Raw genomic sequence first — 13,587 nt, forward strand, 5'->3', positions numbered from 1 at the left:
TCCATCAGAAGTAACCATTTGCTCCTCAGAATCTTGTTTAATAACTAATATAAGTCAAAATTACCTTGTTTATGATCTTTGTGTAAAAATATTTAAGCTGAACTTTTAGATTCTAGATTATAAAAATGGAAATTCCTAGAAAAGACCCTCAAAATATACTTAAAACACAAAATTTTGTACAAAATATACCTAAAACACAAAATGTCTCTTGACATTTTGTATAAAAAGTATGTGTCATATATTAGAGTTATGCAAATCATTGCTCTTTTCCAGGATTTCAAGTTGTGCATAGCAAATGATTTTACTTTGTTTGTAATAATCTAACAATTACAGACAATAATGCATTATATATGCTGGGTGACCACTGTTAGCTACTGAGAAGAGATGTTCCATAGGTAAAATCCAAAAGGAAAACATCAGAAGCTATATTCTAGATGAGATTAGGTAAACACAATTTTGTTTGTTTAAGGGCTGTTGTGGAATATAAAGAAAATGCAAAATAAATTAGCTCTGAGGTCTCAGCTCACATTCCACTAATCAATAAAGATGACAATCAGTGCTAGAAGACCTCACTAATACATTATTAATAGAGATGTGAATTTTCTAACCATTTTGGAAAACTATTTGGGATTATGAAAGAAAAAGTAATTAAACTGTTCAGATCCTTTGATCCAACATCACCTGGGAAGTAGAAAAAGGGGGGGACATGATGACCGGTAGAAGATAAAATATTCATAGCAACAAAGAACTGTAAAGAAAACATGTGCTCACTGATTAGGCAATGGCTAACCAAATTAAGGTATATGAATGTGATTGGGATATTATCATTCCATAAGAAACATAAATTACAAGGAATGCAGAGTAACATGGAAAAATTGGTAGGAACTAATGAAGGGCAAAATAAGCATGACCAGAGAAATAATGTACATAATGCCTACCTCAAAGTAAATGAACAGTTCTCTAAAAGGAAACTGATCCCTAATTATTTTTAAAAATCTGTAGGAGGCAGCTAAGTGGCTCAGTGGATTGGGAACAGACCTAGAAATAAGAGGTTCTGGATTCAAATATTGACCTCAGACACTTCCTAGCTGTGTGACCCTGGGCAGATCACTTAATTCCCATTGCCTAGCCCTTAGCATTTTTTCTGCCCTGGAACAGATACTCAGTATTGATTCTAAAATGGAAGTTTAAACAATAGGCATCGTCCTTGTGAACAAATAATGAAATGTACCAAACTTCCTCTTGATAGAGGGACAAAGGACTGCAGGGCAATGATGATGGAATGCAAAAGTGTGCATAGAACTTGGGTCAGGTGTGTCTGGCAAATTCTGGGGGATTATTGGAATTAGCCCATCCTAAACTCTGCCAGGGTATGCCAGCACACCTGTTCAAAGTCTGTCCTTATAGACAGGAGGCATTGCAGTGTGGTAGAATGAATGATGAACTTAGAGTGAAGAACTTCAAGTTCCAGAACCTTATTTCAAATCATGCCTTGCCAATTGCCATCTCTTTGTTACCTTGAGTATTTGACTTTTCTGGACCTCAGATTCCTCCTTTGTAAAATGAGGGTTTTAGACTAGCTTACTTAAGGTTCTTTCCAGTGCTGAAACTATGGATCTTGAGAGTATAATGTGGCATACACAATTGCTATATCTTGCTTTTCCCTCACAACTTGTCTTTGTTACAAGGGATGGTTCATTGGGGGAGGTGGGACAGAAATGGGGATGGAAAGTATATCTAGAAATAATTGCGCTATAAAAATAAATGATTAATAAAACTTAAACATAGATCTCTTTGTCTTTGTCCCCATCTGAACTTTCATTTGCTCTCTCTTCTATATTCTATATTGTATGTTAATGCTCCATTGATTCTAATTTCTTGATTGCTAGCTTCTAAGGGATCAAAGCTAGCAATAAAGATAACTTTAATTAGCCACATCTAACCCTGAGCCATTTGACTAGTTTACAGGAGAAAGGAAAATAGGCCAGTTGAGCAAAGGTGAGATTCCTGATTCTTGATAACTAATCAGAAAAATAGTTTCAGAGAACTTATGATACTATGTGGTTCCAAAGGTCGCAGTCCATCTAAGGAACTAGTCAGCTGCCATCATGATGTTGCAGTTGACAAAAGGATTTTGAATAATAGAAAAAGGAGAAGAACAGAAATTATTTTCTCCACCCCAAAAAAAGTACTTCAATCAAAAAGTAGAAACTGTAGTGAGAAGAACAATTCACCTACTCAAGAGATCTTGGACTTGGTATTAATTTCATTCTTGGGAGCATGGACACTCATGAGCCAATTTTATAAGCATTACAGTTAGCAAGTACAAGGAATGGGAATACACAGGCTCCCTTTTATTAATGTGAATTAGCCTCATCCCTCCCTCACCATTGGCTGGTTCCTAAGAGTTATAATCTAGTCACAAAAGCCAGTTTATCAGAATTCAATTTATAACTCCAATCACAGTAAAATAAAGCAACTTCACCTGTTAGCCTCTTAAAGGGGGTTAACTACCATGTGTTCCTCATTATGTCCTGCTGATGTGGATGTGGGGGAAAGGAGCTTAAGCTAGGAATGTGAAAGTCAACTCAATTTTCTTTTCTTCTTACTCGATTATAATATGGGCTCATGAAAGGAGTTCACCATCTTGTCAGGCCCTGTTCCTCACATACATAGTTTCTGCAACAGTTTTTGTCAATTAGTGAGTCCTTTCCTCAGTAACTAAGGACTTTGCATATATCTCACACTAAGTTATATGTATTTGTTTGCTTCTATATTTTATATAACTTTTCTGTCCTACTCTTCTCTCCTCTCTCTCTCTCACTCTCTCTCTCTCTCTCTCTCACTCTCTCTCCCTCTTCTTCTCTCTCTCTCCCTCTCCCTCCCTCTCCCTCTCTCCTTTTCTCTCTCTTTTTCTCTCTCCCCTGCCCTCTCCCTTCTTCTCCCAATTCTGTTTTTCTCTCACTAGTCCAAATTATTTTAATGACTTACTGACTTCTAATACAGTTTGAGATATGGTACTAATTCATTTTCCTCTCCGCTTTTTCATTATTACTCTTGAAATTCTTGACCTTTTGTTCTTTCATATGGATTTCATTATCATTTTTCCTAAGCCTATAAAATATTCTTTTGGGGAGTGTGATTGGTGCAGCACTACACAAGTAAATTCATTTAAGTGGCATTATTACCATTTTTGTTAGCTTGACCAATGCACTAGCAATTGATATTTCTCTAATCATTTAGAGTTGTCTTTATTTTATCAGTGTTTTTTTGTTAGATTCAAATTGTTATTGGGTGAATCTTAGTAGCTACACTTCCAAATATTTTACAGATTCTGTAGTTTTTGAATGGAATTTCTCTTTCTAGCTTTTCCTTCTGAGTTTCATCACTTATATTTAGAAATCCTGATGATTTGCATGGGATTAATGTTATATTCTATAACTTTGCTGAAATCTTATTTCAATTTTTCAGTTGACTCTAGTGTTCTCTAAGTACATTGTTACACAGTCTGCAAAAAGTTATAATTTTGGTTTGTTTTTTTTTGCTCATGCTTCTCTCAATTTCTTTTTATTTTTGTATTACTCTAGCTAGCATGTCTGGAACTATATTAAATAGTAGGAGTGCTAATGTACATCTTTGTTTTACCTTTTATTTTATTGTAAAGACCTAGCTTTTCTCAGAATTTGATCTTAGGTTTAGATGAATATTATTTACTATATTAAAGAAAGATCCATTTATTCCTAGGATTTCTAGAGATGTTGATGGAAATGAGTATTAGATTTTCTCAAAAACCTTTTCATTACAAATCTATATAAGCTTATGGGTTTTGTTATTTATCTTATTAATATAGTTTGCTTTATTAGAGTTTTCCATATGTTGAACTAATCCTGCATTCCTGGTATAAACCTAGTTATAATATATGTGCCAATGTCATCTTGACATGCAACTTTGTCACAGGTACTAAACTATCAAAGTTTAGCAAAGCCCTGCTTTAAATATTAGCATTTTAGATCTAAAAGTAATCAGAGGGGGAATCTGGGTAGCTCAGTGGATTGAGAGCCAGATCTAGAGACAGGAGGTTCTAGGTTCAAATCTGACCTCAAACACTTCCCAGTTGTGTGACCCTGGGCAAGTCACTTGACCCCCATCACTAGCCTAGCCCTTACCACTCTTCTGCCTTGGAGCCAATTCACAGTATTGACTCCAAGACTGAAGGTAAGCATTTTTTTAAAAAATAAATAAAAATAAAAGTAATCAGAGGCTATTAATGCCATTTGGAATGGGGTACTACTAAACTGGGAATAGTAGGAAACATAATAGTACAGTGGGAAAAGAGCTAGGTTGGGAGTCACATTTTCACAAATAAAAAATATAGGGTCAATAGTCCAAACCAACATAAAACCTCACTGCCAAACTGTGGCTAGGCTTGCTTTCAGACTGACCCCACCCCCAGCTATATCAATATAACATTGTTGTTTTTGTTGTTAATAATAACAATAATAAAAGTGTCTGAAGTGTTCTATTAAGTGCTTAATGCCATATTTTAAGAATGAAATTGACAAGTTAGAACATGCCCAAAGGAGAACATGATAAAAAGGATTTGAAAACATACCAAACAAAATTCGATTTTGTGGGAGGGGGCTAGTCAGTCAATAAGCATTGATTAAATACAAATTATGTGCCACGTGTAGGCATCCCCATAGATTTCTCTCTCTCTGTGTCTTTCTCCTCTCTTCCTTCCTCCCTACATTCTTCCTCCATCTTTCTCTCTCTCATTTTCTCTCTCTCTTTCCCTCTATCTCTCAGTCTCTGTCTTTGTCTGTCTCTCTATTCAGATACACATGTGTACATGCACACAAAATCTCTCTCTCTCTCTCTCTCTCTCTCTCTCTCTCTCTCTCTCTCTCNTTTGAGTTACACTTTGGTGAATTATAGGAAAAGTTACTACATGTCTCATCTGAGTACCAGATGGCATTTAAAGTGAATTAGCACAATTATCTTTAATTAGCAGCGTTAGTTTATGCTTAGTGATTTCACAACTTATGTTTACAAAAGAAATCCAGGGATCTCATTTATTTAAAGCTCTCAAAGCCTCACTTATACATTAACATTTTAAAAAATGAAATTATCTAAAACTTTTTTCTTTACCTTTGTCTGAGTTGCTAAAAGCACCTCTAAAGGAACCTCCCATTCTCACATCGCCATCTTGTAGGTCCTCTAAAACCAGCTCCTGGACAGGAATAGGCTGACGGTATACTTGGTAAGAGTGGCGTTCATTGCGTATAACAGGACGAGTCAAGACAAGGATATCTTGAAACAAGAAAATATAGAGTTTCTGGAGAAATAAGAGGAAAAAAAATCATAAAATATCCAACTATTATTTTTGAAGATTGGCACCATATTGCTAGGAGCAGCCAGATGGCTCAGTAGATAGAATGTGTGGCCTGGAGTAAGGAATGAAATGACAAAACACTCCAGTATCTTAGCAAAGAAAATCCCATGGACAGTTTTGTCCACTGAATCATAAAGAATTAGACACTAGTGAAAGATTGAATGACAACCATATAGCTAATATTGAGCTGATTCAGTGATTTATCTCAATAAATTACTTTAAAAATATTCTCAAAATGGTCTAGTTTTCTATATGTAAATGTATTTCTTCAGAAAATGTGTGATTCCATACTATGAATCCTGTTCTCAACAACTGGTGTATATCATTAAAATTAGAGGCAGCTAGGGAAAAAAGGGGTCATAAATTGTCTATTAGAAGTAACATAACTTGAAACCTAAAATACTATCATGTAAGTTTTCTAGCACAGTAAGGATTAAAAATATAATAAAAGACATTTAAAAAATTTGTACATTCTGTTTTTGAGATGTAAACGACAATTCAATTAAGCATAGTTTTTATTAACTACCTACATGCAAGGCAGTATGCTAAGTGCTAGAGGTACAAAGACAACAAGATAGTTCCTTGTCCTCAAGAACTTAAGAGAAAAAAGTACTAATGGATTCGAGGTAGTGCTCCTGATAATTAATCAATTGGAAAGCATTTATAAGTCTTTGGTATATACCTATCTCGGAAACATGAAACAATCCCTAATCACAAAACTCTTATGTTCTACTGGTGGATATAATTTACACACACACACACACACACACACACACACACACACACACACAAATTTGCAAGCATCAAGAGAACAAGTAAATTTGTGCTGAAATCAGTTATGGCTTCCTATACCTCTCAGCCCATCTCTCCATCTATCTTCCAGTGATAGCAGCTCTCTATGACCAGACCTGTAATTCCAGAATCCATGAGCTTAGTCCTTTGGGTAGGTTAATCCATACTCTCTTAAATTTCTCTTATGATCTAAGGACGAGCCTTCTTGATTAATGAGTTCAAATAAGTGAGTTCAGAGTAACTGACTTACATCACAATATACAGGCATGCAGAGACCTTACTTTATACCCTCACATTATCATTGAGTCATTTTCAATCCTTTTCTGACTCTGTGACCTCATTTGAGGTTTTCTTGGCAAAAATACTGGATTGGTTTGCCATTTTCTTCTCCAGCTCATTTCACAGGTGATGAAACTGAAACAAATATGGTTAAGTGGCTTGCCCAAGGTCACACAGGTATTAAGTATCTTTGACCAGATTTGAACTCATGAAGATGAATCTTCTTATCTAAAAGTCAAGCACTCTATTCATTGTACTACCTAACTGACCTAACTTGTATGCCATCAGCCCTCCACTCAGATGTCATCTATCTGACTGATGCCACCTCAAAGCCTTCCATTTTTTGTCCTGGGTATTATAATCAAATGTATTCTTAAAAGAGCATGCCAATTCATTGCTTTGTATATCATCAGTTCATCATCCTCATGACTCCCCAGAATAAAACCTCCTTCTTTGCCCACTGTTCCCCCTATAAGTGTTGTATTCTCCTATTAAAATATAAATGCCTTGAGAACAAGGGTTGGCTCTCTTTTTGCTTTTCTATGCCCAGTACCTAGCCCATTACCTGGTACATATTAAATCCTTAATAGTTTTTTTCAAAAAAATTCATTCACTCATATATGTAAAAACATAAATAATAGATATAAAATATTAGATAACTCATTAAATTTGCATAAACCTAATTTTCCTATTCAATAAAAAAGAAACTCTCCATTTCCCTCTTTGCTATAACATAGATGTAGAAATATTTTAAAATAATGATTCACATTTATATGGCACCTTATAGTGTGCAAAGCATTTTGCATAAATCATCTCATTTGACATCTACACACATTTCTGTGGCAAAGGCAGTTTTATTATCATTCATGCTGTTATTAATAACAATTAGAGATAATATACAACAATGTTGTGAGGTAGGAATCCTTGTTGTCGATCTGCTTGTTAGTACTAATATTAATAAAAAAAAAAAAACATTGTTATCAGAGCCATCACTAGGAATGTTTGAGCCTGGGGCAGGCTAACACCGTTGAGTAAAACTGGGGCAAACCTGCATGGAGTAAAAGAGCTTAGGGTGAGAATGGGCCAGAAGAGATAACAGCATATGCTAGTGAGCTATTTCATTTAATTATTTTTGCTTACTGGGCTAAGTTCTATGGTTTGTGTGCTATTAACTGACTATACGATCCAATAAATTGTTAGCTCCTGCTTTTGTCCTTTTGTTGTATCCTAAATGCTTAGCACTGTGTCTGAAACTTTGTGGATACTTAAAATTTCTTTGACTTGACTAAAACTGTTGCCAGCAACCTCTAAATTTAGCATTTGGGGAAAATACTTGGTTACCATGTTCTAGTTTTAGCTCTGAATTTTTTTTTGGAGGCAAAGGGGAGATGGAAAGTAGGACCTGTGATTTTAATAGTATGGGAGCTGTGGCCCCCTAGAAATGAAGACTGGTGCTAAACTTAAACCCTTACAGAATTGTCTGGGGAGATTGGGATGTTTAAATAACTTGCCCAGTCACACAACTAATATGTATTAGAGATGGAATTTGAACACAGATCTTGCTGACTCTAAGGAAGGCTCCCTATCCACTATTCTTCATTACTTCTAATGGTTCTGATTAACCCATTATAAAATGTGTAATGCTGAGGCTCAAGGAGGTTAAGTGATTAGTCCAGTTAACAAGTTTCTAAGATGGGGTTTGAATTTGTTTTCTAGTGTCTGGTACAGGCAATTCAATCAATCAACCAAAATTTATTAATGTTTTTATGTGCCAGCACACCACACTGGGATACCAAGATGGGTTAGGTGACTGTCATCCCAAAGGCAATGACGTGGGCTTGATTAGTTCCTATGGTGTCTTTGAGCCCTGGTTTTTGTACTTACAAATTAACCAGCAACTGGCACATCACAGGTTCCCAGGGCTACAAGAAGTTGCCAGCCTCATAAATGGGGAGTGTCTGACTTGGAGTTTAGACTCTCTCTCTTGGGTCAGGCTGTCAGGTGTCAGACATTTGCTTGGAGAGAAAATTATAAAAGCCAGCAGCAGGTCTTAATGAGATGATTGCTTTGGGGCACTGGGGACTGTCTGTTTACATTGGGGTGCTCCTTTGTTTCCTTCAATCTGCCTTGGAAAACAAAGAGTTGTTTACTAAGGGTTGACAGGTTTTATAAGACTGAGACTCTCAGCTTTGTTGGTGGTTCAGCAAATAAAGCCATTTCTGCTTTTCAGTCCACCTCTTAAGGGAATTATCCATCAATATGAAAAAAACTACACATAAATAATTACCAAGTTATGCAAAGTTATTCCAATAGAAAATGGCAGGTGCCATGAGAGGAAGACTGATCCATTCAGAATTTACTAAAGGCAGTATGAATTTCAGGAAATTTAACTTTGGAAATTCAAAACTTTTTTAAGGGGGGAAGGGAATAAGCATTTATGAAAAGCCTACTGCGTGCTAAACACTTAACAAATATTATGTCATTTGATCCTTACTACAACGTTGGGGGGAAAAAAGGTAGTAATAATATCCCCATTTTATAGTTAAGGAGACTGATTCATAGAGTCGTTAAATTACTTACCTCAGATCACACAGCTACTATATGAAGCTGGATCTGAACTCAGGTCTTCCCGACTCCAAGCCCAGTACTCTATCCACTGCACCATGTAATTAATTACTTCTAATTAATATTAACTAATTTTTAAATTATTGTTTTATTATTAAATATTAATATTAGCTATCTTTGAGATGAGGGAGAGAGGGTAGACTTCAGGAAGATCTTCATCCATCTTAGAGAAAGACATAGGCATGGTTCCCCTTGATACTTTTATTCACCTATATGAGGTCACAGATATACTTTGATGGATTCCAGGGATTCAGGATATGTTTGATATAAGAAACTTATTTTAGAGAAGCAATGGAGATTAGTAGAAGGTGTAGCAATGTCCAAAATTCTTTGCAGGAGCAGAACCTTTCGCTTTAAATAAAGTTATGTGATAAAATATTTTTTATGATTGTAAATGTTTATCACTAGTAGTGATGTTCCACAAAAGTCCTACTCTGGTGTCTTATGGCATAGAGATGGCTGTGAGTTCTCAAAGGCCATATCAGTTGAGCACAAGCAGTAGCATGTTGTCCCACGTTAGAGAGGCTTCTTGAATGGTTGTAAATAACCGACTTCTATGCCTGAATTCTGAATACTAGCCTAGTAAGCAAAGGAAGGCTCTTCACCTGAGATAGACATGTCCAGTAGGCTTGCCATTGGTTGATCAATTCTTTTGCTATAGAAACCCATGAAGCAAAACAATCCTCCGACCTCGGCATCACTTTCTGGATTCTATAGGGACCATGGCAGAAAGACAGGAAAAGGGGAATAGAGGAAACTAAAATTCATGCAGTTTTTAGGCTCCTAAAAGTTTACTAAGCTCTTGCATGGATGTACTGACCTGAATCATATTAATCTTGACATTCCCGATATAAATGGAAACAGAAAAAAGATCCCTGGAGAAATGAATGGCCAGAAAAAAGGTTTTTTGAAGTTTTGACTTCAAAACCTTTGCCACAAAATCCTCAAATAGGGTCAATACTATAGGTTACCGCCCCCTTTCCAGAAAAAATATTACTTAGCCCCCTGGAAATTAATTTTTTTTAAATTTTAATAGCAATTAGTAGGAAAGATAAATGCACCTATGGCCATCACTGCTTCCCTGGATCGCTACAGCACCCAGCAGGGGGCAGTAGCACCCACTTTGGGAATCACTGGTCTATAGTCTCATATAAGGGACAATTGGACATGCATGTGTATGTCTTGTGCACATGTATTTAGAATATAAGTACAGTATGAGGTCAGAGCTTACTTTTTTTAATCTGATATCTCCAAAGCTTAACACAACACCTTGCACAAAAGAAGTGCTCTATAAATGTTTGTTAAATTGAATTAATTTTAATAGACTCACAAAGAGCCAGATAAGACTTAAATGGCTCAACAACACCTCTAAATATAATCTTCTCCAAACTAATGCTCTCTAGTTCCTTCTGCTCATTATAAAGACGTGATATCAAGACTTTCATGAAAATGGTTACCCTTCTATGGGCATTTCTGTGTGCATCTTGGCTTTCCTAATTTGTGGTGTTCAGAACAAAACACATTAAATATAGAGTCTGACCAGGGAAGATCACAATAAGACTATTCTTTTCCTTATTCACAGAAGCTATGCATCTCTTATCCCTCTTGGATAACTACCTTGTCATGGCAGAGGGGCTTGAGAAGCTCAGTGGAACTGTGAGCAATGCCATGCAGAGGTATCCAAAACAGACAGGTCAGAGTGAAGAGTTGTAACAAAAGGTGGTCCACTGAAGAAGAAAATGGCAAACTATTCCCTGTGAAGAGTCCATGGGGGTCACAAAGAGTTGGATACAACTAGATGACTGAGCAAAAACAATAACAAATGCCTCTTTTAGCATAGCCCAAGATTATTGTAACATTTTTGTCAGCCATATCACATTGTTGATTCACATGATGTTGAAGTTCTTTGAAACCCCTTGATCTTCTCAGGGAAAATTGTTTTATGGCTAAACCTATGTTATCTTGTAATTGTGAGATTGATGTTTTGGAATTCAAACGTAAAACTGTGTATTTATCACTATTAAATTTCATCTCATCAGATTCAACCCAATGTTCTACCCTGTCAAGATTTTTTGGATGCTACCCTGGAATACAGCAAGTTAATTATCTGTCCAAGAATACATTATCTGAAAATATGCTAAGGACGCTGCCTAAGTCTTTATCCAACTCACTGATGAAAATGTCGAAATGTACAGGACTAATCCACTGGAAACCTCCCTAGCATGATAGCATACCATCATTAATGACTACTCTTTGAATCTTAGCATTTAATCTGTTCTGAATTCATCTAGTATTATCGTCTAAGCTGACATCTCTTCATCAACAAATAGCCCGAAAGGCTTCCAAATGCTTTCCTAAAACCTTGGTAAACAATATTTACAGCATACTCCTTTTCTACCATTCTAGCAAACCTATTAAAGAAGGGAATAAAGATAGCTTAGTATGATCCATACTTAGTAAATCCATGATAGTGTTTTATGATAACCATTTTATTTTATGTATAAGTATACACATATACACACACAAATATGTATATACTAAAATTTTCCTAATAATCACAACCTCCTCCATCTATAAAGCTTAGCTTCTGTTCTCTAACCTTTTCTAACAAAATTATACTATGCTCTCTTTTGAGGGGAGTTCATTGAACCACTGAGGTTAGTAGAGGAACCTCCATGAGCATAAGGAAGGTTTTGTTTTTACCTTTGTATTCCAAAAGACTTTAGAACAATCTCTCACTTATAGTAGTTGAATTCAGTTGGGGAATGTAGTATTCTGACTCAGTTACAAGAGAGGAATTGTAAATTTGGAGACCAAAAAATGTCCCTAGAGCAACCATTTTAATTTATAGAGAAAATACTTCTGAATCAATCTCCAATAAGGAGACATTAATTGAGAAATAATTTGATGTTCATTGGTACATCTAAAAGAATAATAACATTTAACTTTGGAGTGAGAGAACTCCTAAGCTAGTGTAAGGGGCAAGTGTGTCCTGTTATTCATCTAGGTTATATGTATTCACATGGTTCTGTCTAATTGTGTGACTCAAGGAGAGGCATGAAGAGACCATTCCAAAGGCTCCTCCATCCACTCGGGTTGTACTCTTAAATATTTAACAACCAACTCTCAAAAAAACTTATGCAAGACACACATTTAAATTTAATCTGCACTATTAACATTTTCTCCATCATTTTCTTAAGTCTAGACAACCAACAAAACAAGAAATCATGTCCTGATTTATAGCATTTGCTTATTTCCAAATTTAAGAATTATTTCTTGAGAGTCAGTACATGTTGGCTACAATATCTCTGCATTCCCTATTTTTGAAGGGAACTTCGATTCCTGGTAGGAATGGAAAAAAGATATTAATGCCAGACATTGGGTCTCAGAGAAGAAGTACTAGGTTAGAATTACATCTATCTGCCCTTTAAATGTTGTTAGTCTATGGCAGTGATGGACAAACTACAGCCCACAGGCCAGATGTGGACCTCCTGAAATATTTTCTCCTGCTGCGGGACATTATTCCTAATCTGATGAATACGATGAGTAGGATACAATACAATGAAACGTCGAAAGAATTGCCTTAGAAACAGACTGACAGATGAGCATTTCCTTTCCTTTGGCCCCCTCTTTAAAAAGTTTGCCCATCACTGGTCTAGGGGGTATAATTTTTTTGGTTCAAGCTGCCATCCTGGTTGATAGCTCTAACATGGAAGAAACAACCCCAAGCTATATAGCCAAGGCTTAATTTGCCACCAAATACCAGTTCCACAAAGATTAAATGTAGTAAATAACAAATAAACTCATTTTTCCAAGATTAAAGCAAACAGAAATCAGGGAAAGCATACAGATAAGAATATGCCAGACAGCATACAGAATAAACTAACTCTCCTACTAGAAGTGAGATATTTCAGGTCAAACAAGAGAGATAGAAAAAGTCTAATGTCTCATCCCCAGAGGAAATGCCTCCAAATCTCTAGTGTAGTAAACTGGGAATAGTGACATGATCATTCTATCTATTTGCTTCTTCCAAGAATCCCATTGTTTGTTAAAAGACCTTCCCCTAAAAAGAATCTAGAACCATGTGTTCTTCCCTCTTGATTCTAGAAGTAAAAACCCAAAGCTCTCTCCTCTCCCAAGCTCTTGTTCACTCCACTCTCCTCATAGATATGCAATATTGTATAATAAATCTCCACCATTGAAGAGAATCTTACACAAATGGCCTTTGAACCCTGGGTTACACAAGCTCTAAAGCAGTGATTCCCAAAGTGGGTGCTACCACCCCTTGGTGGGTGCTGAAGTGATCCGGGGGGTGATGGCCACAGGTGCATTTATAGCTATTAATTGCTATTAAAATTTTTAAAAAATTAATTTCCAGGGTGCTAAGTAATATTTTTTCTGGAATTAGATCATAAGGTCTTTGAAAGTAGGCAAGACAAGGTAAGGAAGGCAAGAAAGATTTCTTAAGTGCTTAAGTTCAGTGGAAATCACTAGGGATA

General features: G+C 36.1%; 1 protein-coding gene across 1 annotated transcript in view; it reads left to right on the top strand.

The window, feature by feature from the left end:
• CAPN13 (calpain 13) overlaps positions 1-13,587 on the top strand; it is a 239,059-nt gene that overhangs the window by 128,950 nt on the left and 96,522 nt on the right. The gene's annotated exons all lie outside the window — the stretch shown is intronic.

The sequence above is a fragment of the Gracilinanus agilis genome, chromosome 2 (genome assembly GCF_016433145.1).
Source record: "Gracilinanus agilis isolate LMUSP501 chromosome 2, AgileGrace, whole genome shotgun sequence".
In the NCBI taxonomy this organism is placed as follows: Eukaryota; Metazoa; Chordata; class Mammalia; order Didelphimorphia; family Didelphidae; genus Gracilinanus; species Gracilinanus agilis.